This window comes from Oncorhynchus masou, chromosome 2 (genome assembly GCF_036934945.1).
Source record: "Oncorhynchus masou masou isolate Uvic2021 chromosome 2, UVic_Omas_1.1, whole genome shotgun sequence".
Taxonomy (NCBI): Eukaryota; Metazoa; Chordata; class Actinopteri; order Salmoniformes; family Salmonidae; genus Oncorhynchus; species Oncorhynchus masou.
Window position 1 is genome coordinate 25,666,208 of NC_088213.1, and position 24,067 is coordinate 25,690,274.

Genomic DNA, 24,067 nt, shown 5'->3' on the forward strand with positions numbered 1-24,067 from the left:
TGATAAACATAGGCTTTTTGAAGTCTGTTTGCAAATTACATCAAACAACAAAATGTGTTAAACTGTGGACAACTTGACATTAAATCTAGAAGCCATGTTTTTTATGAATCAGTGAGCCAGAAGGAGGGTCCGTGCTCAGGCTATCTAAATAGTTCAATGGAATCTCGCACTCAAACCATAAAAAGGAAAAAACCAAGGAGGCGGGATGCCAAAATATACTTTATGTAATCAAAAAAAGGTGAAAGTGCAAAGTGCTAAATATAAAAAGGAGCATATTTTTCACTTGCTATGCCTTCATCAGTGCTGCACAAACAAATTAAGTGGAGACACGCACTTAAGAAGACGCACCTGTCACGCCTTGACCTTAGAGAGACAGTTTGGCTGAGTCAGGTTGGAGACCTGAGCCAACTCTCCGTGGCGAGCGTCATACTGGTCAGGCACCGTGTTATGCGGTGGAGCGCGTTCACAGCCTGGTGCACTACATCCCAGTTCCCCACAGCTGCAGGGCTAGGGTGAGCATCCAGCCAGAACGGGTTGTGCCAGCTCTAAGCTCGAGACCTCCAGTGTACCTCCAAGGCCCAGTGTATCCAGTGGCTCTGCCAAGGACAAGGCCTCCTGTATGTCTCTCCAATCTGGTGAGTCCTGTACCTGTGCCCAGAACTAAGCCTCCTGTATGTTTTTATTTTAATTTTAAATTTTACCTTTATTTAACGAGGCAAGTCAGTTCTTATTTTCAATGATGGCCTAGGAACACTGGGTTAACTGCCTGTTCAGAGGCAGAACGACAGATTTGTACCTTGTCAGCTCGGGGGTTTGAACTTGCAACCTTCCAGTTGGTAGTCCAACGCTCTAACCACTAGGCTACCTGCCGCCCTCCAGCCTGGTGAGTCCTGTGCCTGCTGCCAGAACTAAGCCTCCTGTATGTCTCCCCAGCCTGGTGAGCCCTGTGGCAGCTCCATGTACTAGACTGCCCAAACGTCTCCTCACTCCAGTGCTGATCCATGGCACGAAGCCTCCAGTGATGATCCATGGCAAGAAGCCTCCAGTGATGATCCATGGCAAGAAGCCTCCAGTGATGATCCATGGCAAGAAGCCTCCAGTGATGATCCATGGCAAGAAGCCTCCAGTGATGATCCATGGCAAGAAGCCTCCAGTGATGATCCATGGCACGAAGCCTCCAGTGATGATCCATGGCACGAAGCCTCCAGTGATGATCCATGGCAAGAAGCCTCCAGTGATGATCCATGGCACGAAGCCTCCAGTGATGATCCATGGCAAGAAGCCTCCAGTGATGATCCATGGCAAGAAGCCTCCAGTGATGATCCATGGCAAGAAGCCTCCAGTGATGATCCATGGCACGAAGCCTCCAGTGATGATCCATGGCACGAAGCCTCCAGTGATGATCCATGGCAAGAAGCCTCCAGTGATGATCCATGGCAAGAAGCCTCCAGTGATGATCCATGGCAAGAAGCCTCCAGTGAGGAGTCATGGCACAAAGCCTCCAACGAGGGTCCCCGGTCCAGAGCCTCCAGCGACGGCCTCCAGTCCGGAGTCTCTAGCGACGGCCTCCGGTCTGGAGTCTCTAGCGACGGCCTCCGGTCCGGAGTCTCTAGCGACGTTCCCCAGTCCGGAGTCTCCAGTGACATTCTCCAGTCCGGAGCCTCCAGCGACGTTCTCCAGTCCGGAGCCTCCAGTGACGTTCTCCAGTCCGGAGCCTCCAGCAACGGCTTCCAGTCTGGAGCCCCCAGTCCGGGTCCCGCAGCGAGGGTGCCCAGTCCGGGACCTGCAGCGAGGGTGTCCAGTCCGGGGCCCGTAGCGAGGGTGCCCAGTCCGGGGCCCGCAGCGACAGTGCCCAGTCCGAGGCCCGCAACGAGGGTGCCCAGTCCGGGGCCCGCAACAAGGGTGCCCAGTCCGGGGCCCGCAGAGAGGGTCCCTGTCCAGGGTTGGCGGCACGGGTCCCCACTCCAGAGGCACTACCAAAGTGGGGTGAGCCAGAGGTGGAGCGGGGTCTACGTCCCGCACCAGAGCCGCCACCGCGGATAAATACCCCCCAGACCCTCCCCTATAGGCCTCCAGTCCGGAGCCCCCAGCGAGGGTGCCCAGTCCGGGGCCCGCAGCGAGGGTGCCCAGTCCAGGGCCCGCAGCGAGGGTGCCCAGTCTGGGGCCCGCAGAGAGGGTCCCCTGTCCAGGGTTGGCGGCAAGGGTCCCCACACCAGAGGCACTACCAAAGTGGGGTGAGCCAGAGGTGGAGCGGGGTCTACGTCCCGCACCAGAGCCGCCACCGTGGATAGATGCCCACCCAGACTCTCTCCTATAGGTTCAGGTTTTGCGGCCAGAGTCCACACCTTTTAGGGGGGGGGGTACTGTCACACCCTGACCTTAGAGAGCCGTTTTATTTCTCTATTTGGTTAGGTCAGGGTGAGGTATGGGGTGGGCATTCTATGTTTTGTGTTCTATGTTTCTTTATTTCTATGTTTTGGCTGGGTATGGTTCTCAATCAGGGACAGTGGTCTATCGTTGTCTCTGATTGGGAATCATACTTAGGTAGCCCTTTTTCCCTCCTTCAGTGTGGGTAGATAACTTTGTTAGTGGCACTAAAGCCCCGGAAGCTTCACGGTTGTTCCTTTAGTTTCTTGTTTTGTTGGCGTCATTCCGGAATAAAAAGGAAAGTGTACGCTCACCACGCTGCACCTTGGTCCACTTCTTACGAAGAGCGTGACAGCACCTGTGCGTAACAGGTGTAACAGGTAACAAGTTAACTAGATACTGGTGAATAGTGGGTCATCAACGGCGTGTATAAATATACAGAATGAGACGAGAAAAATATAAATAATGAACACATATAATTGAAAATAAGAAACAATTCATCAGCCCGTATGAGTTATGAACTGATGTCATAACCTTGGAGACCAATAGCAGTCAATCAGATATCAAACCTCTTTGGCTGGCCTTCAGTCGTGGATAAATCAGCCAGTACAATCAGCCAGGGACATATCTAATTCTTATATGCATCTATTGTTTTGCTGGGAACACGCCCTCTGATCAACTGGATCAAATCCTGAGAAGTGTATGTATCCATCTGCTGAATTCATTAAGCAAACACACAAGGATGTTTGCAAAATGTATTCTGATAATAATGTTTCATTTTTTCTACCATATTCCCAATTCCCATTTATGGGATATAGCTATTAGTATTTAGTATGCACTATGGTCTTTTAAAGTATGATTACAGGAAAAACACAAAAACTGTATGTGGACTGAACGTAGCACAGCTTGCAATGACAAACTTGTATTCTGTTCTGTATAACTGCATATCTAACTTCCCTTGGCAATACTGAAACAGGTGGCCCAGAAACGATTTATGGTCCGAATTAAATGATTGGCACCATAACAAAGGGACAAAGAAAGATTCAGTTGGTGGCCCTATTCCATTCACTATTCAATTACTACCTGAGCCCAGGGTTTGACAGGGGTAAAATGGGAGGCAAAATCATATTCACCGCAGAGCTAATTGTCCTTATTTATGGCAGCTGGCTGATCTGTGGTCAGTAATCCATTCTGCTGCTGTGATGGAGATTACCCATCAGTAAATGAGATTAGCCACCAAACTGACTGTTATTCTGTTATGTAGAAAAGACCAGTGCTCAGATGGTATTTGTTTTCTTTCAAATAATCTGAGCAACTGACTGAGGCTGCCTGGGGCACCAGGCGGGAAGTATTTGCACTTTTGGGATTATTATGTTGTTTCCATTGTGCTCAGCAAATTCAATCAAGCACAGCTAATGCATAGGTCTGTTTCTGAACTCCTTTATTCCGGTTATCCAATTGGCTACAGTATGATAGTGACAATGTCTCGCTCTCTTTCTGTTCATGTTGCTGACATACGTAACATCCCACAATTCCCCCATCTAACATAGTCAGCCCCACACCTCAGCCGGCAGCGGCCCCCAGCCACCTCACACATTCCCCTGCTCCCTGTGACGGTGACCTGGCTGCCAGTGGCTGGCTCTGCAGGGGACACGTGCACCCAGACACACTCAGACAAAGGGCTGATGACGGCTCAGACGCAAACAGACATGGTCAAACACCCTCACACATAACACCCAAACACCTTTAGAGTAGCTATTCTCTCTATGGTGCATAACAACAAATGCTACAGATGAAGTCACAGGTAGGCTATTAACATACAGACAGCCCCTGCAGTAGTGTTCCCATGTTCAGGTGTGAAAAGACAGAATATTAGACAGCACGAATGAGAGTGCCAATGTCTTAGCTACACTGCTATATGAAGCTTTGGACTTAGTGAATGCTTTTTAAACATCCTTAATTCAATAAATGCAAAGCCATAGTGTTAGTGTCCAATCACTGGTCTATTGTCAATGCTGTTACATAGAATTACAAATTCAGACCAGAGAGCTTCATATTCAGCCTATTTGACTTCCTGACCTCAACCTGCAGAACATCTACAGTGTGCTACAAGCAACATGCAAAAATGACACACACACAATATCTCATTAAGACAATGGTCAAATAAAATCTTAATCTGGGTTTAGATATCGATATTGTGCAAAATGCAGAATTATATTTTATAAGCACATTTGAGTTATATTCCAGCTATAGCAGCCTGAAACCCAGCAGATCAGCTACTGGGAGCTCATTAAAGAGTACTACTGCATGAGGCTAGAGAGGGCAAAGGAGTTGCTGCTGGTATTGTGAAAGTCTCCAATGAAAGACATTCATAGAATTATTATGGGGATGCAGTGGAGAATAGCGAAGAGGAAATGGAGGGAAGTTTGTTGAGGAAACAGTTTCTCAGTACAGTATGGGTGTGTCCCAAATGGCATTCTATCCCCTATATTAACCCTAGCCTTGTGGTCCCTGGTCAAAAGCAGGGTTTTTTCTACATACAAACATTTTGGGCGGGTCGCCCTAGTGTTTTTTCAGACTCCTTATGTCCAAATAATATTATTATTATTAGGATTGAAAATCGGGATAATTAAATGTTTTCAGTGTAAACTTAAAAGGACTTAAAAGGACTGTAGAAAAGATAATGGACCTATATTGTTTTAAATAAGAACTAACAATCACCAAAATAAAAGCCAGACAGGGAGAATCAATCAAAAAATCTACTAATTATGCATTCAGGAGTAGTTTTGTCTTGGCATGGGGCCCCCATTGATGTTGTTATAATGTTGAATCACTCAGATAGCATCTGCCATGGCAAGATGTGTAGAATTGCAGGAAATTAGCTTAATAACAACTACATTTTGTCACTGAGTGTCACGGCATTCAGAGGTGGAAGAAGGATCAGACCAAAACGCAGCGTAAGTGTCCATATTGATTTATTCAACAACACAACTGAACACTGGAACAAAATAATAAACGTGAAATATACAAAACCGAATCAGTACTGTGTGGCCCAAACACTCACACGGAAACAAACACCCACAAACCAAAAGTGAAACCCAGGCTACCTAAGTATGATTCTCAATCAGAGACAACTAACGACACCTGCCTCTGATTGAGAACCATACTAGGCCGAACACAAAAACCAACATAGAAAAACAAACAGACTGCACACCCCAACTCACGCCCTGACCATACTAAAACAAAGAATAAAATAACAGAACTATGGTCAGAACGTGACATTGAGACCTATAGGAGGGCCTCTAAAATGTTGGGTCGGCGACCGCACCATTGACCACCCCCATGGCCGCGCCCCGCCATGCCCCTACCACCTAAGTGTCACAGCCTACTAGGAGTGGTGGGTTGGAATCAGGCGCAGAGAGCAGGGTTCAGTAAATCGTGATTTATTCTCCGGCCAAAAAAATGGTCACGCCAACATACAGGGCGCATAAAACAGACCAGCCCAAACACAGGACCAAACAGTCCGGAGAATACAAACATGAAAACCACAACCAACAGAGTAACAAAAAACAATCCTGCACAACACAAGGGCGGGTCAACCTACTACATATAGGGAAGCTAATTAAACCAAAATACACACAGGTGAAACTAATAAGACAAAACCAACAGACAACCAACCCCCCCCCTGATGCGCGGCTCCCGCAGCGCGCCACCACCGGCCTCGAGGACGACCTGGAGCTGGAGGACGAGGCGCCGGGCGATCCGGGTGGAGGCGGTGGAAATCTCTCAGGAGAGAAGGGTCCAAAATGGCCCCATCGGAACCCAGCATCTCTCCTCCGGACCGTACCCCTTCCAGTCCACGAGGTACTGTAGGCCCCCCACCCAGCATCTCGAATCCAGAATACCACGAACCGTGTACGCCGGGGACCCCTCGATGTCCAGAGGGGGCGGAGGGACCTCAGGCACCTCACCTTCTTGCAGGGGACCAGCCACCACCGGCCTGAGGAGAGACACATGAAACGAGGGGTTAATACGATAATACCTAGGAATCTGTAACCTGTAACACACCTCGTTTATTCTCCTCAGGACTTTGAACGGCCCCACACATTGCGGCCCCAGCTTTCGACAGGGCAGGTGGAGGGGCAGGTTTCGGGTCGAGAGCCAGTCCCTGTCCCCCGGTGCAAACACGGGGGCCTCACTGCGGTGCTGGTCAGCGCTCCTCTTCTGCCGTTCTCCCGCTAACCTTAGCGAGTCCTGGACGGCTTTCCAGATGTCCTTGGAGCGCTGTACCCATTCCTCAACCGCAGGAGCCTCGGTCTGGCTCTGATGCCATGGGGCCAGGACCGGCTGGTAACCTAACACACACTCAAAAGGGGACAAGTTAGTTGAGGAGTGGCGTAGGGAGTTCTGAGCAAGCTCAGCCCGAGGAACATACCGTGCCCACTCACCAGGCCGGTCCCGGCAATAGGACCGCAGAAACCTGACCACATCCTGGTTTACACGCTCCACCTGCCCATTACTCTCGGGTGAGCTGACCGAGACCCCCAGTCTCTCCATAAACGCCCCCCACACTGGACGTGAATTGGGGACCCCGATCAGAAACTGTCCTCAGGCACCCCATAGGGCCGTAAGACATGGGTAAACAAGGCCTCCGCAGTCTGCAGGGCCGTAGGGAGACCGGGCAACGGGATGAGACGACAGGACTTAGAAAACCGATCCACAACGACCAGGATCGTAGTACTTCCCTGGGACGGGGGAAGGTGGGTAAGAAAGTCCACCGATAAGTGTGTCCACGGCCGTTGTTGAACGGGGAGGGGTTGTAACTTCCCTCTAGGCAAGTGCCGAGGAGCCTTGCTCTGAGCGCACACTGAGCAGGAGGAGACATAAAATCTCACGTCCTTAGCCAGCGTGGGCCACCAGTATCTCACTCTAAGACTCCGCACTGTCCTCTCGATGCCAGGATGACCCGAGGAGGGAAGAGTATGAGCCCACCGGATCAGCTTATCCCGGGCCGGCTCTAACCGTGAGGCCCTCTCTATCTCCGCGTCCACCTCCCATACCACCTGTGCCACGAGACATGAAGGTGGAATGATGGGAGTTGGCTCAACGGACCGCTCCTCGGTATCATAGAGGCGGGACAGCGCGTCGGCTTTGGTGTTTTGGGAGCCTGGCTGGTATGAGATGGTAAACCGAAACCTGGTGAAAAACACGGCCCATCTAGCCTGACGTGGATTTAGTCTCCTCGCGGCCCGGATATACTCGAGATTACGATGGTCAGATGAGAAAAGGGTGTTTCGCATCCCTCAAGCCAATGTCTCCACACCTTCAGAGCCTTGACTACAGCTAACAACTCCCGGTCCACCACGTCATAGTTTCGCTCCGCTGGACCGAGCTTTCTCGAAAAGAAGGCACAAGGGCGTAGCTTGGGTGGCAGCACGGACAGCACGGCCCCAACCCCCGCCTCGGACGCGTCCACCTCCACTATGAACGCTAAAGAGGGTTCCGGATGCGCCAACACGGGCGCATTGGTGAACAGCTCCTTCAAACGACTGAAAGCTCTGCCCGCCTCTGCTGACCAACGCAAGCGCACCGGTCCTCCCTTCAGCAGTGAGGTGATGGGAGCAGCCACCTGACCAAAACCCCGGATAAACCTCTGGTAGTAAGTAGTGGCAAACCCTAAAAACCGCTGCACTTCTTTCACCGTGTTCGGAGTCGGCCAATTACGCACGGCTGTAATGCGGTCATCCTCCATCACCACCCCAGAGGTGTAAATATGATAACCCAGGAAGGAAACGGCCTGTTTGATAAACTCACATTTCTCCGCCTTGCAATACAGGTCATGCTCCAGCAGTCGCCCAAGTACCTTACGCACCAGACACATGCACCGTGCTTGTGGCAGAATAGATCAAGATGTCATCCATGTACACTACCACTCCCTGCCCAAGCAGGTCTCGGAGAATCTCATCTACAAAGGATTGGAAGACGGCTGGAGCATTCTTCAACTAATATGGCATGACGCGGTACTCATCATGACCAGATGTAGTACTAAATGCGGTTTTCCACTCATCTCCTCCCCGGATACGTACCAGATTATACGCACACCTCAGGCCCAGTTTTGTGAAGAAGCGCGCCCCGTGAAATGATTCCACCGCCATAGCGATGAGAGGTAGTGGGTAACTAAATCCCACTGTGATGACCTCCATCCTTCTTCTTCACTAAAAAGAAGCTTGAGGAGACGGGCGATGCGGAGGGCCAAATGTACCCATGTCCCAGCGATTCAGTCACATATGTTTCCATCGCTACTGTCTCCTCCTGGGACAATGGATACACGTGACTCCTAAGAAGTGCAGCATTCTCCAGAAGGTTTATCGCACAGTCCTCTCGGCGATGGGGTGGTAATTGGGTCGCCTTCTTTTTACTGAATTTATATATTCAGAGGGAATGCGCACGGTGGAAACCTGGTCTGGACTCTCCACCGTAGTCGCACCAACGGCAACTCCTATACACCTGCCTGAACACTCCTCTGACCACCCCTTAAGAGCCCCCTGTCGCCAGGAAACCACAGGGTTGTGTTGAGCTAGCCAGGGAATTCCCAACACCACTGGAAACACAGGTGAATCTATAAGGAACAGACTAATCTGCTCCTTATGACCCCCCTGCGTTACCATGTCCAGCGGCACCGTAGCCTCCCTAACTACACCTGACCCTAATGGTCGGCTATCTAAGGAGTGCACGGGGAAAGGTAGGTCTAACAACACCAGGGGAATCCTGCTCCGCGTATCGGCCGGGCTAGAGTGGGCATCGAGCTAAGTGCCATGAAGCCGACTCTACGCATCTGGTCTCCAGTGCGTCTCCTTGGGCCGGCTTACATGACACCAGCCTTGCGCATGGTGTCCCCGGTTCGCCTGCATAGCCCAGTGCGGGCTATTCCACCTAGCCGCACTGGCAGGGCGACCAGGACCATTCAACCGGGTAGGGTTGGGCAGGCTCGGTGCTCAAGAGCTCCAGTGCGCCTGCACGGTCCGGTCTACCCAGTACCACCTCCACGCACCAGCCCTCCGGTGGCAGCCCCCCGCACCAGGCTGTCTCTCCGGCTCATCCTTACAGGTGCTCCCGTCTGTCCAGCGCTGCCGGAGCCTTCCTCCCCTCAAGCGCTGCCGGAGTCTCCCGCCTCTCCAGCGCAGCCAGAGCCTTCCTCCTCTCCAGCGCTGCCGGAGTCTCCCACCTGTCCAGCGCTGCCGGAGCCTTCCGCCTCTCCAGCGTTGGCGGAGCTTCCCGTCTGCCCAGCGCCATCAGAGTCGTCAGTCTGCCCAGCGCCATCTGAGCTACCCGTCTGCCCAGAGCCATCTGAGCTACCCGTCTGCCCAGCGCCACCTGAGCCACCCGTCTGCCCAGCGCCGCCTGAGCCACCCGTCTGCCCAGCGCCGCCTGAGCCACCCGTCTGCCCAGCTCCGCCAGTGCCGCCAGTCTGCAAGGAGCCGACAGATGCCCACCCAGACCCTCCCCAATAGGTTCAGGTTTTGCGGCTGGAGTCCGCACCTTGGGGTGGGGGTACTGTCACACCCTGACCATAGTTTGCTTTGTATGTTTCTATGTTTTGTTTGGTCAGGGTGTGATCTGAGTGGGCATTCTATGTTGTCTGTCTAGTTTGTCTGTTTCTGTGTTTGGCCTGATATGGTTCTCAATCAGAGGCAGGTGTTAGTCATAGTCTCTGAACTGTATTTAGGTAGCCTGTTTGGTGTTGGGTTTTGTGGGTGATTGTCCTGATGTCCTTATTTCTGACGTGTGTTAGTTTGCACCAGTATTAGGCTGTTTCGGTTTTTGTATTACGTCTATTGTTTTTGTATTTGATTCATGTTTACTTCGTTTTCATTAAACATGGATCGCAATAGCCACGCCGCATTTTGGTCTGACTCTCCTTTGCCTACAGAAAGCCGTGACAAATGGTCTCTTTGTGTGTTGAGAACTTCTTATGACTCATTCTCAGCTACAGTACATAAACATCTAATTTTCATACAACTGAGGTATAAAAAGGTAGGCATATACTTTTGTCATTTGAACCCCAAGCGCTACTGTATGGATTTCCATTTGTGAGAAGAATAAAATGACAGAAGGAAAGCAGAGCTGGGTGTCTGGTTTGTTTGTACGAGGGTAAGAGATATTTCATGTTGTGATATGTGTTGCATAATGTTGCCATAGAGACAGGATAATGTCTTTACTGGTGGTGCAAATCTTAATGCTCACCATCATAAAGTCGTTTCACATCTCCTTTTTTTGTTTCACGACAGTACATACACTAACGTTCAAAAATTTGCGGTCACTTAGAAATGTCCTTGTTCTTGAAAGAAAAGTACATTTTTTTTGTCTATTAAAATAACATCAAATTGATCAGAAATACAATATTGTCACGTTCTGACCTTTATTTCCTTTGTTTTGTCTTTATTTAGTGTGGTCAGGGCGTGAGTTGGGTTGGGCAGTCTATGTTTGTTTTTCTATGTTTGGTTTCTGTTTCGGCCTAGTATGGTTCTCAATCAGAGGCAGGTGTTGTTAGTTGTCTCTGATTGAGAATCATACTTAGGTAGCCTGGGTTTCACTTTTGAGTTGTGGGTGTTTGTTTTCCGTGTGTGTGTTTGTTGCCACACGGTAGTGTTTTGGTTTCGTTTGTTTCACGTTTATTGTTTTGTAGTGTTCAGTTTATGTCTTTAAATAAATGTTATGGACACTTACCACGCTGCGCATTGGTCCTCCGATCCTTCTCGCTTCTCCTCCTCAGAAAAGGAAGAATGCCGTTACAAGTATAGACATTGTTAATGTTGTAAATGACTATTGTAGAGACAGTTTGTGCTTTTCTGTGAAGGGAGTAGTACACAGCGTTGTACGAGATCTTCAGTTTCTTGGCAATTTCCCAAATGGAATAGTCTTCATTTCTCAGAACAAGAATAGACTGACGAGTTTCAGTAGAAAGTACTTCTGGCCATTTTGAGCCTGTAATCAAATCCTCAAACGCTCTAGATACTCAACTAGTCTAAAGAAAGACAAATGTATTGCTTCTTTAATCAGGACAACAGTTTTCAGCTGTGCTAACATAATTGCAAAAGGGTTTTCTAATGATCAATTAGCCTTTTAAAATGATAAACTTGGATTAGCTAACACAACGTGCCATTGGAACACAGGAGTGATGGCTGCTGATAACGGGCCTCTGTGCGCCTATATAGATATTTCATAAAAAATCTGCCATTTCCAGCTACGATAGTCATTTACAACATTAACAATGTCTACACTGTATTTCTGATCAATTTGATGTTATTTTAATGGACAATATTTTTGGGCTTTTCTTTCAAAAACAAGGGCATTTCTAAGTGTCCCCAAACCTTTGAACAGTAGTGTAGATTGTATACCTGTTGATGTGTTGAGCGTGGTGTCACTGAGGGAGGTGGTTACCAAGTAATGGTGCAGTGTTGGTCCTGAAAACTATGACAGCCATCTGTTCTTTAGCAAACAGTTGTATTTCAGTCATGATAATTGTTCATGTGTAGAATCTACACTGTAGATGAGTTAAAGAGACAAGTATTAAATTGCATCATACCATACGACAACGAATTGACAATGAGTTAATTTGACATTCAAACTTCAACTTCAACTGTCTTCCTGGGCCCAATGTATACTCCCACAAAGTCTGTTTGCCTTCATGGGTAAACACACATACTGATCAATAGAGATGAGTCTGTACTGACCTCCCGTCCCTCCCCTTTAATCAATGCTTAATTAATGTTTTACAGACAAGGCAGGAACCATTTAAATCCTTGAAGAATAAAGTCAGTTAAACCTAAACCAGGAAGTTGAATGGAGATCCAAGGGCAACATGGAAGTGTCTCAAATGTTGTTTAAGTATTAGACTCTGACAAAGTCTTTACGTAATGTCCCTGGACTTTCTGTTCACTCAATATACTAATTCAAATACAAAAGGTTAGATTCATAGAGAGGGAGAACGTAAGAGAGAGAGAGAGAGAGAGAGAGAGAGAGAAAGAAAGAAAGAAAGAAAGAAAGAAATAAAGAAAGAAAGAAAGAAAGAAAGAAAGAAAGAAAGAAAGAAAGAAAGAAAGAAAGAAAGAAAGAAAGAGAGAGGTGTAACTCTATCACCTACCTGAAACCTAATGCAGAGGAGTCCCCTAAGCTGTGCTCTTTTGTACTGTCCTTCACTGAATTACGCTCTTCACATTCAATCAAATAATTGCAGCACTAAACACAATAATGCTAATTACAGTTTAATTCAATTAAACACTGCTTTTCCTTCACAGTTGTATTCAATCAGCAACCCATATTAAAGTGTATACATAATGCTGTAATATGAAGCCACATCATAATAGATCGTAGAAACTCATATTGCACTAAAGTCTGACTAAGACCTTGGAAGCTGTGCATATATTACACTAAATATGTGTCCTTCATTAGCTGTGAAGGCTATATCATTAATAAGCAAGGCCAAAAACAGGAAGTCCTGGGAGATACTAGCACTGATGCATCAAATTTTGTCGGTTTGTCTATTTGGATGAATTACATGAGCGTAATATGAGCGTAATATACGAGTGGGACAAAATTCCTCCTCTGTGATGTGAGAGACTGATCAACAACTACAGGAAGCATTTGGTTGCAATCATCACAGCTAAAGGTGGAAAACCAGGGGGAAATTACTTTTCACACAGGGATATTGGGTGTTGCATAACTTTGTTAATTAAATAAATCAAATAAGTATCATTTTTTGTGTGTTATTTATTCACTCAGGTTCCCTTTATCTAATATTAGGTTTTGGTTGAAGATCAGATAACATTCAGTATCAAAAATACGCAAAAATAGAGAAAATCTTAAATGGGGAAAAAACGTTTTCACCGCACAGTACATACTTGAGACATTACATCGTAGCTCCAATATACCCAAAGTAACTAAAGACAGTACACATCTGTTTTTCCATCCAAAATGAGGGCCCACTGGGGACAAACTGGTTGAATCAATGTTGTTTCCACGTCATTTCAATTAAGTAATGTTGAACCAACGTGGAATAGATGTTGAATTGACATCTGTGCCCAGTGGGGAATGGCGTTTGTTTTGCATTCAGTGACAAGCATGACAAGACGTGTAAAAAGGCCTCTCCCAGACATGCGGTAGTATAAACTGACCAAGTCTGTGAGCATCAGAGCATCATAGATGTTTCTATATATTCTCTCTATATTCTGTTTATCCTGTATATATTCTTTCTGTATATTCTGTTTGTTGTGGTCAGCACCATTTCACCAGGTAAAATTGTGGGCAGTCCCGTGTGGATTGGTTTGGTTTTGAAGTGCATTAAGTGCATTTAAGGATTCGGAACAGCCTGACTACACGCTAGCCTCACACATCATGGCCTTTCTGTGTCAACCTTTTAAAAACACAGTGTTCTAGCTAGCCCATGGTGTAACTTACAGTCTGTCCTTTACTCAAACACTTTCATGAAAGGCTAGTTTGCCAGCTTGGGTCTTTCTGCTTAAGAACAAATACATAGTCTGCCATACACATGCTGCCAACCATGCTGGCAAAAAGATGCCTCCACAAGTTGAAATCCATGTGGGTGGATTTAGCAAAATTCAATGTTATTCTATGAAATATGAAGAGGAGAATTACATGTTGTGTTGATACAGTTGGACAGTTGGAGAAAGACACAGGAAAAGACTAGTCCATTCCAGTTTCAGTGCTACTTCTCAAGTCAGGTTAGTTATCTGTACTTTTCTATTTCAGCTTGCTTGGTACAGAGATATAATAGTAGTCAACAAGTCAAAAGCAACACTTTGAAAGTAAAACACTAGAATGCTTTTATTTTCCAGCCTCCAATTGGCAGAGAAAGATTGGGTGCAGAGAGGCAGACATGTTATTAGTTCGATGTGTGGCTTCTTGCTGGACCCTCTGCACAATTTGAAAGGTGTATGTTGACAGGGTGAGTCAATATAATTCTGAGTGCACACAACTAGTCCCGCAAGCGCCAATGCCCACTGGGAGACACATCTTGTCAAGTCCTCTCCAACAGCTGAGTGCATATAGTGTATCTTACAAGTGCTCTTTAACAAGAAGATATTGTATATTTCTAATACTTAATGTTACCAAAGACCCATTAATAAATCTTCTTAAGGCTAGGGGACAGTATTCGGAAGTTCAGATGACTGATGTGTCCAAAGTAAACTACCTGTAACTCAGGCCCAGAAGCTAGGATATGCATATAATTGGTAGCATTGGATAGAAAGCACTCTGCGGTTTCTAAAACTGTTAAAAATAATGTCTGTGCGTATAATAGAACTGACATGGCAGGCAAAAACCCGAGAAGAATCCATCCGGAAATGTTTTTGTTGTTGAGGTCACCACCCATTCAAATGTTTGTTTATTGGATATTCAAAGGGATTCCTCCCATATTGCAGTTCCTATGGCTTCCACTAGATGTCAATAGTCTTTATGAAACAGTCAGAGGTCACCAAGCGCAACATAGCTTCAGCGTGTAAATCAGCTACAAAGATGTGTCGGCATCGAGTAATTGTCTCTGGCCCCCTCCCAGTTAGGGGGAGTGATGAGCTCTACAGCAGTCTCACAACTCAATCCCTGGTTGAAAACTGTTTTCTGACCCTCCCAAAAGATAGAATTTGTAGATAATTGTCCCTCTTTCTTGGACTCACCCACAAAAAGGACCAAGCCTGGCCTGTTGAGGAGTGACAGACTCCATCCTAGCTGGAGGGGTGCTCTCATCTTATCTACGAACATAGACAGGGCTCTAACTCCCTTAGCCCCACAATGAAATAGGGTGCAGGCCAGGCAGCAGGCTGTTAGCCAGCCTGCCAGCTTAGTGGAGTCTGCTACTAGCACAGTCAGTGTAGTCAGCTCAGCTATCCCCAGTGAGACTGTGTCTGTTCCTCAACCTAGGTTGGGCAAAACTAAACATGGCGGTGTTCGCCTTAGCAATCTCACGAGAATAAAAACCTCCTCCATTCCTGCCATTATTGAAAGAGATCGTGATACCTCACATTTCAAAATAGGGCTACTTAATGTTAGATCCCCCACTTCCAAAGCAGTTACTGTATAGTCAATGAACTAATCACTGATCATAATCTTGATGTGATTAGCCTGACTGAAACATGGCTTAAGCCTGATGAATTTACTGTGTTAAATGAGGCCTCACCTCCTGGTTGCACTAGTGACCATATCCCCCGCGCATCCCACAAAGGCGGAGGTGTTGCTAACATTTACGATAGCAAATTTCAATTTAACCCCCCCCCCCCCCCAACGTTTTCATCTTTTGAGCCTCTAGTCATTAAAATCTATGCAGCCTACTCAATTACCTTTTATAGCTACTGTTTACAAGCCTCCTGGGCCATATACAGCGTTCCTCACTGAGTTCCCTGAATTCCTATCGGACCTTGTAGTCATAGCAGATAATATTCTAATTTTTGGTGACTTTAATATCCACATGGAAAAGTCCACAGACCCACTCCAAAAGGCTTTCGGAACCATCATCGACTCAGTGGGTTTTGTCCAACATGTCTCCGGACCTACTCACTGCCACAGTCATACTCTGGACCTAGTTTTGTCCCATGGAATAAATGTTGTGGATCTTAATATTTTTCCTCATAATCCTGGACTATCGGACCACCATTTTATTACGTTTGCAATCGCAACAAATAATCAGCTCAGACCCCAACCAAGGAGCATCAAAAGTCGTGCTATAAATTCTCAGACATCCCAAAGATTCCTTGATGCCCTTCCAGACTCTCTCTGCCTACCCAAGGACGTCAGAGGATAAAAATCAGTTAACCACCTAACTGAGGAACTCAATTTAACCTTGTGCAATACCCTAGATGCAGTTGCACTCCTAAAAACTAAAAACATTTGTCATAAGAAACTAGCTCCTTGGTATACAGTAAATACCCGAGCTCTGAAGCAAGCTTCCAGAAAATTGAAATGGAAATTGCGCCACACCAAACTGGAAGTTTAGTTTGGAAAGACAGTACCGTGCAGTATCGAAGAGCCCTCACTGCTGCTCGATCATCCTATTTTCCAACCTAATTGAGGAAAATAAGCTGCATACTGGACCCTATTCCAACTAAACTACTGAAAGAGCTGCTTCCTGTGCTTGGCCCTTCTATGTTGAACATAATAAACATCTCTCTTTCCACTGGATGTAAACCAATCTCACTAAAAGTGGCAGTAATAAAGCCACTCTTGAAAAAGCCAAACCTTGACTCAGAAAATATTTTTAAAAATATCGGCCTATATCGAATCTCCCATTCCTCTCAAAAATTTTACAATAATCTGTTGCGCAGAAACTCACTGCCTTCCTGAAGACAAACAATGATTACGAAATGCTTCAGTCTGGTTTTAGACCCCATCATAGCACTGAGACTGCACTTGTCAAGGTGGTAAATTACCTTTTAATGGCGTCAGACCGAGGCTCTGCATCTGTCCTCGTGCTCCTAGACCTTAGTGCTGCTTTTGATACCATCGACCACCACATTCTTTTGGAGAGATTGGAAACCCAAATTGGTCTACACAGACAATTTCTGGCCTGGTTTAGATCTTATCTGTCGGAAAGATATCAGTTTGTCTCTGTGAATGGTTTGTCCTCTGACAAATCAACTGTAAATGTTGGTGTTCCTTTAAGGTTCCGTTTTAGGACTACTATTGTTTTCACTATATATTTTACCTCTTGGGGATGTCATTCGAAAACATAATGTTAACTTTCAATGCTATGTGGATGACACACAGCTGTACATTTCAATGAAACATGGTGAAGCCCCAAAATTGCCCTCGCTGGAAGCCTGTGTTTCAGACATAAGGAAATGGATGGCTACAAACGTTCTACTTTTAAACTCGGACAAAACAGAGATGCTTGTTCTAGGTTCCAAGAAACAAAGAGATCATCTGTTGAATCTGACAATGAATCTGATGGTTGTACAGTCATCTCTAATAAAACTGTGAAGGACCTCGGTGTTACTCTGGACCCTGATCTCTCTTTTGACGAACATATCAAGATTGTTTCAAGGACAGCTTTTTTTCCATCTGCGTAACATTGCAAAGATTAGAAACTTTCTGTCCAAAATTGATGCAGAAAAATTAATCCATGCTTTTGTCACTTCTAGGTTAGACTACTGCAATGCTCTACTTTCCGGCTACCCGGATAAAGCACTAAAAAAACTTCAGTTAGTGCTAAATATGGCTGCTAGAATCCTGACTAGAACCAAAATATTTGATCATATTACTCCAGTGCTAGCCTCCCTACACTGGCTTCCTGTTAAGGCAAGGGCTGATTTCAAGGTTTTACTGATAACCTACAAAGCATTACATGGGCTTGCTCCTACCTATCTTTCCGATTTTGTCCTGCCATACATACCTACACGTACGCTACGGTCACAAGACACAGGCCTCCTAATTGTCCCTAGAATTTCTAAGCAAACAGCTGGAGGCAGGGCTATCTCCTATAGAGCTCAATTTTTATGGAATGGTCTGCCTACCCATGTGAGAGACGCAGACTCGGTCTCAACCTTTAAGTCTTTATTGAAGACTCATCTCTTCAGTAGGTCCTATGATTGAGTGTAGTCATGCCCAGGAGTGTCAAGGTGAACGGAAAGGCACTGGAGCAACGAACTGCCCTTGCTGTCTCTGCCTAGCCGGTTCCCTTCTCTCCACTGTGATTCTCTGCCACTAACCCTATTACAGGGGCCAGGTCACTGGCTTACTGGTGCTCTTCCATGCCGTCCCTAGGAGGGGTGCATCACTTGAGTGGGTTGAGTCACTGACATGGTCTTCCTGTCTGGGTTGGCGCCCCCCCTTGGGTTGTGCCGTGGCGGAGATCTTTGTGGGCTATACTCGGCCTTGTCTCAGGATGGTAAGTTGGTGGTTAAAGGCAACCCTCTAGTGGTGTGGGGGCTGTGCTTTGGCAAAGTGGGTGGGGTTACATCCTGCCTGTTTGGCCCTGTCCGGGGGTAGCATCGGATGGGGCCACAGTGTCTCCTGACCCCTCCTGTCTCAGCCTCCAGTATTTATGCTGCAGTAGATTATGTGTCGGGGGGGCAGGGTCAGTCTGTTATATCTGGAGTACTTCTCCTGTCTTATCCGGTGTCCTGTGTGAATTTAAGTATGCTATCTCTAATTCTTTCTTTCTCTCTCTTGGGGGACCTGAGCCCTAGGACCATGCCTCAGGACTACCTTGCATGATGACTCCTTGAATGTCCCCAGTCCACCTGGCTGTGCTGCTGCTCCAGTTTCAATTGTTCTGCCTGCGGCTATGCAACTCTGACCTGTTCACCGGACGTGCTACCTGTCTCAGACCTGCTGTTTTCAACTCTCTAGAGACAGCAGGAGCGGTAGAGATACTCAATGATCGGCTATGAAAAGCCAGCTGACATTTACTCCTGAGGTGCTGACCTGTTGCACCCTCAACAACTACTGTGATTATTATTATTTGACCATGCTGGTCATTTATGAACATTTGAACATCTTGGCCATGTTCTGTTATAATCTCCACCCAGCACAGCCAGAAGAGGACTGGCCACCCCTCATAGCCTGGTTCCTCTCTAGGTTTCTTCCTAGGTTTTGGCCTTTCTAGGGAGGTTTTCCTAGCCACTGTGCTTCTACACCTGCATTGCTTGCTGTTTGGGGTTTTAGGCTGGGTTTCTGTACAGCACTTTGAGATATCAGCTGATGTAAGAAGGGCTATATAAATACATTTGATTTGATTTGATTTTGATTTGATCTTTAGAAAGGGTTTCAGGCTTGTTTTTTGAAAAATGTGTTAGTAATTGTAGTTTTTCAAGGTGGCTCTCATTTTTGACTGTAGTCATGTGGTGCTTGTGGATGAGGGCGTGCGCTTTGTTATTTATCTCCGGTATTGAACATACTATATTTCGTCTTAAATTGTATTGTTTATTTACATATTAGGGTAACTAAGGGTGATTAGAAACGTACTCCCTGATGAAGGCCATGCAGCCGAAACGCATCGGTTTAAAAAAAACGTTGTTTCTATTGAACAGGCCATACTAATAAAGGCATTTTAATTAATTATGTGAAGAGTGCCTTGGTCCTCCTTTCTTTTTGATGATTAGAAACGTTGTTTGACTTGTTTGGATGAAGTTTATTGGTAACTTTTGGGATTCCTTTGTATGCATGTTGAACGAGTGGAACTGGTGGATTACTAAATCAAACGCGCCAACTAAACTGAATTTGTGGGGATATAATGAAGGACCTTATCGAACAAAACGGCCATTTGTTGTGTAGCTGGGACCCTTAGGATAACAAACAGAGGAAGATCTTCAAAGGTAAGTAATTTATTTTATCGCTATTTCTGAATTTTGTGACGCCTCTGCTGGTTTGGAAAGTGTTATTAATGCTTTTGTATGAGGGGCACTGTCCTCAGATAATCGCATGGTATGCTTTCGCTGTAAAGCCTTTTTGAAATCTGACAAAGCGGTTGGATTAACAAGAAGTTAAGCTTTTAAATTATGTATGACACTTGTATTTTCATGAATGTTTAATATTACGATTTTTGTATTTTTAATTTTGCGCTCTGCAATTTCACTGGATGTTGTCGAAGTGGGTTACTAGCACCCCACCAAGCCCAAAGAGGACCATGGGAATTAGCTGGTAGTACTGGATCACCCCATAAGTGATATTGTTCCAATAAAGACGCACCTTGTATTCGGCCTTCCGAAAAGTTACACATCATAAAAGTAAAATCAACATACACATGAACAGTGTGGTGGCAGCAGCCACTGCGACGGGAGATATTTGTAAAGCTCTGGGTTCCATGGCCATCCCCTTAAACAGTATGATTTACAGCCTTAAATAAAGCAGAGGTGACCTTTCATCAGATTTAGCCAGACAATATTTTGCTTGGGTGTCCAGCATTCATGTGGATTAGCATGACAGATGGGAGACATGCTGCAAAATCAATACCTCTGTCAACTCAACAAAGTCCCTCTCCAACAGAGAGGAAAAACAAACAAACAATGGCTGAACTGATTCTGACTGGTGGGCTAAAATAGATGTCTCTCCGAACTGAGTCTGACTGGTGGGCTAAAATACAGTAGATGACTCTCTCTCGTCTCTCGTATCAATCAAAAGTAGTCAGCAGTCTGAAAACAACACTTATTGCTATCAAACTTGGCAGAGTGTATTGAAATCCGTATGTTTCAAGTTCAACTGCAATATTCTGAATCCCCAAAAAAGATATGTGAAAAGGGTGATTTACTTTCTCTGTTAAGCAGAATGCCTGTGCTCTGCTCAGAGCTGTCACTATGAGAAGTATAGCGCTACACCTCACAAGCGCTATATTTGACTCATTTCAATGGCTAGAACACCAGGCTAGCTTTGCCAGTAGTTGGAGTTGTTAGTCTATGAAATACTGGACATACAGGTACGACACAAGATCTGTATTTGATTTAATTCAATCTGGAAAACACAGACAAGCCAGATTACCTCTGTGTTATTTAGTATTAGCTCAATTGTTGATTTAAAGGTCTGGAACAGACAGAAACACAATGTGGAAGAGAACCGGGGAACTGGACATACTGTGGAGAGAACAAGTATTTGATACACTGCCGATTTTGCAGGTTTTCCTACTTACAAAGCATGTAGAGGTCTGTAATTTTTTTATCATAGGTACACTTCAACTGTGAGATACGGAATCTAAAAAGAAAATCCAGAAAATCACATTGTATGATTTTTAAGTAATTCATTTGCATTTTATTGCATGACATAAGTATTTGATACTTTTATTGCAGTGCCTTAGACCGCTGCGCAACTCAGGAGCCCAAATAGGGCTAGCACGGTGTGGTGTTTAACCAGACAGAATCCAGAGGGAATGCAGACGTTTGGAAATGTCAAGTTGCTGACATCAATAACAACGCAACGCACAGATTCGCCTGTACCTTATGCAACAGAGACGTGATGCCATTTTCAGTCATGATTTTCTGGAGCAATCTCCTACGCAGACTGTTTAGGCAAACAGACACGAAGGTGTATTATAGAGCACTGAGACAACAGTAGGAACCTGCAACCCTCACTGTGATGGATTGGGTGTCCTTAACCTGTCTGTCTGACAATGAGACCCAATCTGAGTCTCACTTTGTTCCACTGATTGTTTTTCCCTACAAATTGACTCCTTTACAAGTACAGTATGGCACTCTCGGGATTGTGACGGGTTTTCTCAGAAAATCTACCTAACAGGTATTGATGTCACTGTGTATACTCTAAACACCACAAACAATTACTCATTATGTACCTGTGTTACTGTCGTTATTTCCATAATCATTAGTGCTACTTTGGGGAATGAAACATGGGCCTTTATTACTCAAACTAATGATAGTTACCAAACTAATGATTGGTTTAATCATGCTACGATTTACATACCCAAGTTTATGTATCTAACTCATTATGTGTGAATGAAAAGGTCAGTGGAATACAGTGTATATAGGATATTAATTTTCATTATATTGTCACAGCAAAATAATCCTGCAGAAACAGGATTTTTATGTTTAGTCCATAATCTTGCTTGGGTGAATGTTAAGCTGTTGCCTGGCTAAAAGTAGGCTACATGAAAAGTACAATACTGTTAATATAAGAATGTGTTAGTATGGGTGTTCAGTGAATTTATGTAAATCACCAAGCTCATCTGCATTTCCTGTGGTACGGGGATATTATCAGCAACAAAAGAGTGATCAAATTAAGATCCTACATCTGTACTACAACATGGCATCATTCCAACCAGGACTTTAACAATAGGTTTACCACATGGTGGCAGTATGAACGTTTTGACAGAAAGCTCTGCTGTCTCTACTGCCCCTGAGAAGGTAATTATCATCCTACAGAAGCTCCTACGCATCCATTTGACTTCGAATCACATGAAAGCCAGGTGAGACGGAAGGGACAGACTACTGAGATTTGGAGAGGCCTGTGTGACCCAGATACAAAGGAACTCAGACAGACAACAGTAATGTTCTTTCAGGACTTCATCAGAAAACATCACAGTGAACTCTACTGAGAACCAGGACACAAATGTTGAGATGCACACATACAGTTGAAGTCGGAAGTTTACATACATCTTAGCCAAATACATTTAAACTCAGTTTTTCACAATTCCTGACATGTAATCCAAGTAACAATTCCCTGTCTTAGGTCAGTTAGGATCACCACTTTTTATTTTAAGAATGTGAAATGTCAGAATAATAGTAGAGAGAATGATTTATTTCAGCTTTAATTTCTTTCATCACATTCCCAGTGGGTCAGAAGGTTACATACACTCAATTAGTATTTTGTAGCATTGCCTTTAAATTGTTTAACTTGGGTCAAACATTTCGGGTAGCCTTCCACAAGCTTCCCACAATAGGTTGGGTGAATTTTGGCCCATTTCTCCTGACAGAGCTGGTGTAACTGAGTCAGGTTTGTAGGCCTCCTTGCTTGCACATGCTTTTTCAGTTCTGCCCACAAATGTTCTATAGGATTGAGGTCATGGCTTTGTGATGGCCACTCCAATACCTTGACTTTGTTGTCCTTAAGCAATTTTGCCACAACTTTGAAAGAGTACTTGGGGTCATTGTCCATTTGGAATACCCATTTGCGACCAAACTTTAACTTCCTTACTGATGTCTTGAGATGTTGCTTCAATATATCCACATAATTCTCATTCCTCATGATGCCGTCTATTTTGTGAAGTGCACCAGTCCCTCCTGCAGCAACGCACCCCCACAACATGATGCTGCCACCCCCGTACTTCACGGTTGGGATGGTGTTCTTTGGCTTGCAAGCCTCCCCCTTTTTCCTTCAGGTTATGTTGATATAGGTACCAATCCATCCTGATCAGCAAGGGTAATAATCTAGACTTGGACCTTGATGTTATCCAACAGCCTGTTTATTGGCACATTCTCTCCCTGTAAAGATATCAGGGAAGGAAGAGCTGATTTAAAACTAATTGCTCCTACTTCTATTCCATTTCACAGCCTGAATCTTTCCTCTAAGTTCTCCCCCCGAGGACTGGCAGATAAAATAGAGCATGTTGATGGTGATGGGAACTGGATTTGATGTTGCCCTTGATATACTAAACAGTTCTTTGTGCTTAGCATAATTGGGCCGCTTGGTTCTCAAACCAAACATTGGAATTCCCTCCGTACAGGGGTAAAAGTGAAGCTCTTTTTACTCCATTCTACCATGCATTGGTGTTATGATGAAGCATGTCCAACGGGTGTGTTATGCTGTGAAATGAGTTTTCACGGAGCAACTGGTGTCATTTGAGAGAGAGAGAGAGAGAGAGAGAGATATATATATAGAGATATATATATAGATATATATATATATATAGAGAGAGAGAGAGGGAGAGAGAGGGAGAGAGAGATATATAGAGGGAGAGAGAGGTTTCCATAGCCAGGTGATAGGTCTCAAATTTGAGAGGACTTAAACACTTGGGAATGATAGATTTCCATTAAGCATTTGTATTTGTATTTATTATGGATCCCCCTTAACTGCTGCCAAAGCAGCAGCTACTCTTCCTGGGGTCCAGCAAAATTAAGGCAGTTTATACAATTTTAAAATATTACAATATTTTCACAACACTGTGTGCCCTCAGGCCCCTACTCCACTACTACCACATATCTACAGTACTAAATCAATGTGTATGCATAGTGTGTGTGTGTGTAATGTA

At 45.3% G+C, this 24,067-nt stretch overlaps 1 protein-coding gene across 1 annotated transcript in view; it reads right to left on the reverse strand.

The window, feature by feature from the left end:
• Positions 1 to 24,067, reverse strand: part of LOC135557486 (carbohydrate sulfotransferase 8-like) — a 204,515-nt gene that overhangs the window by 158,001 nt on the left and 22,447 nt on the right. The window lies entirely within an intron of this gene.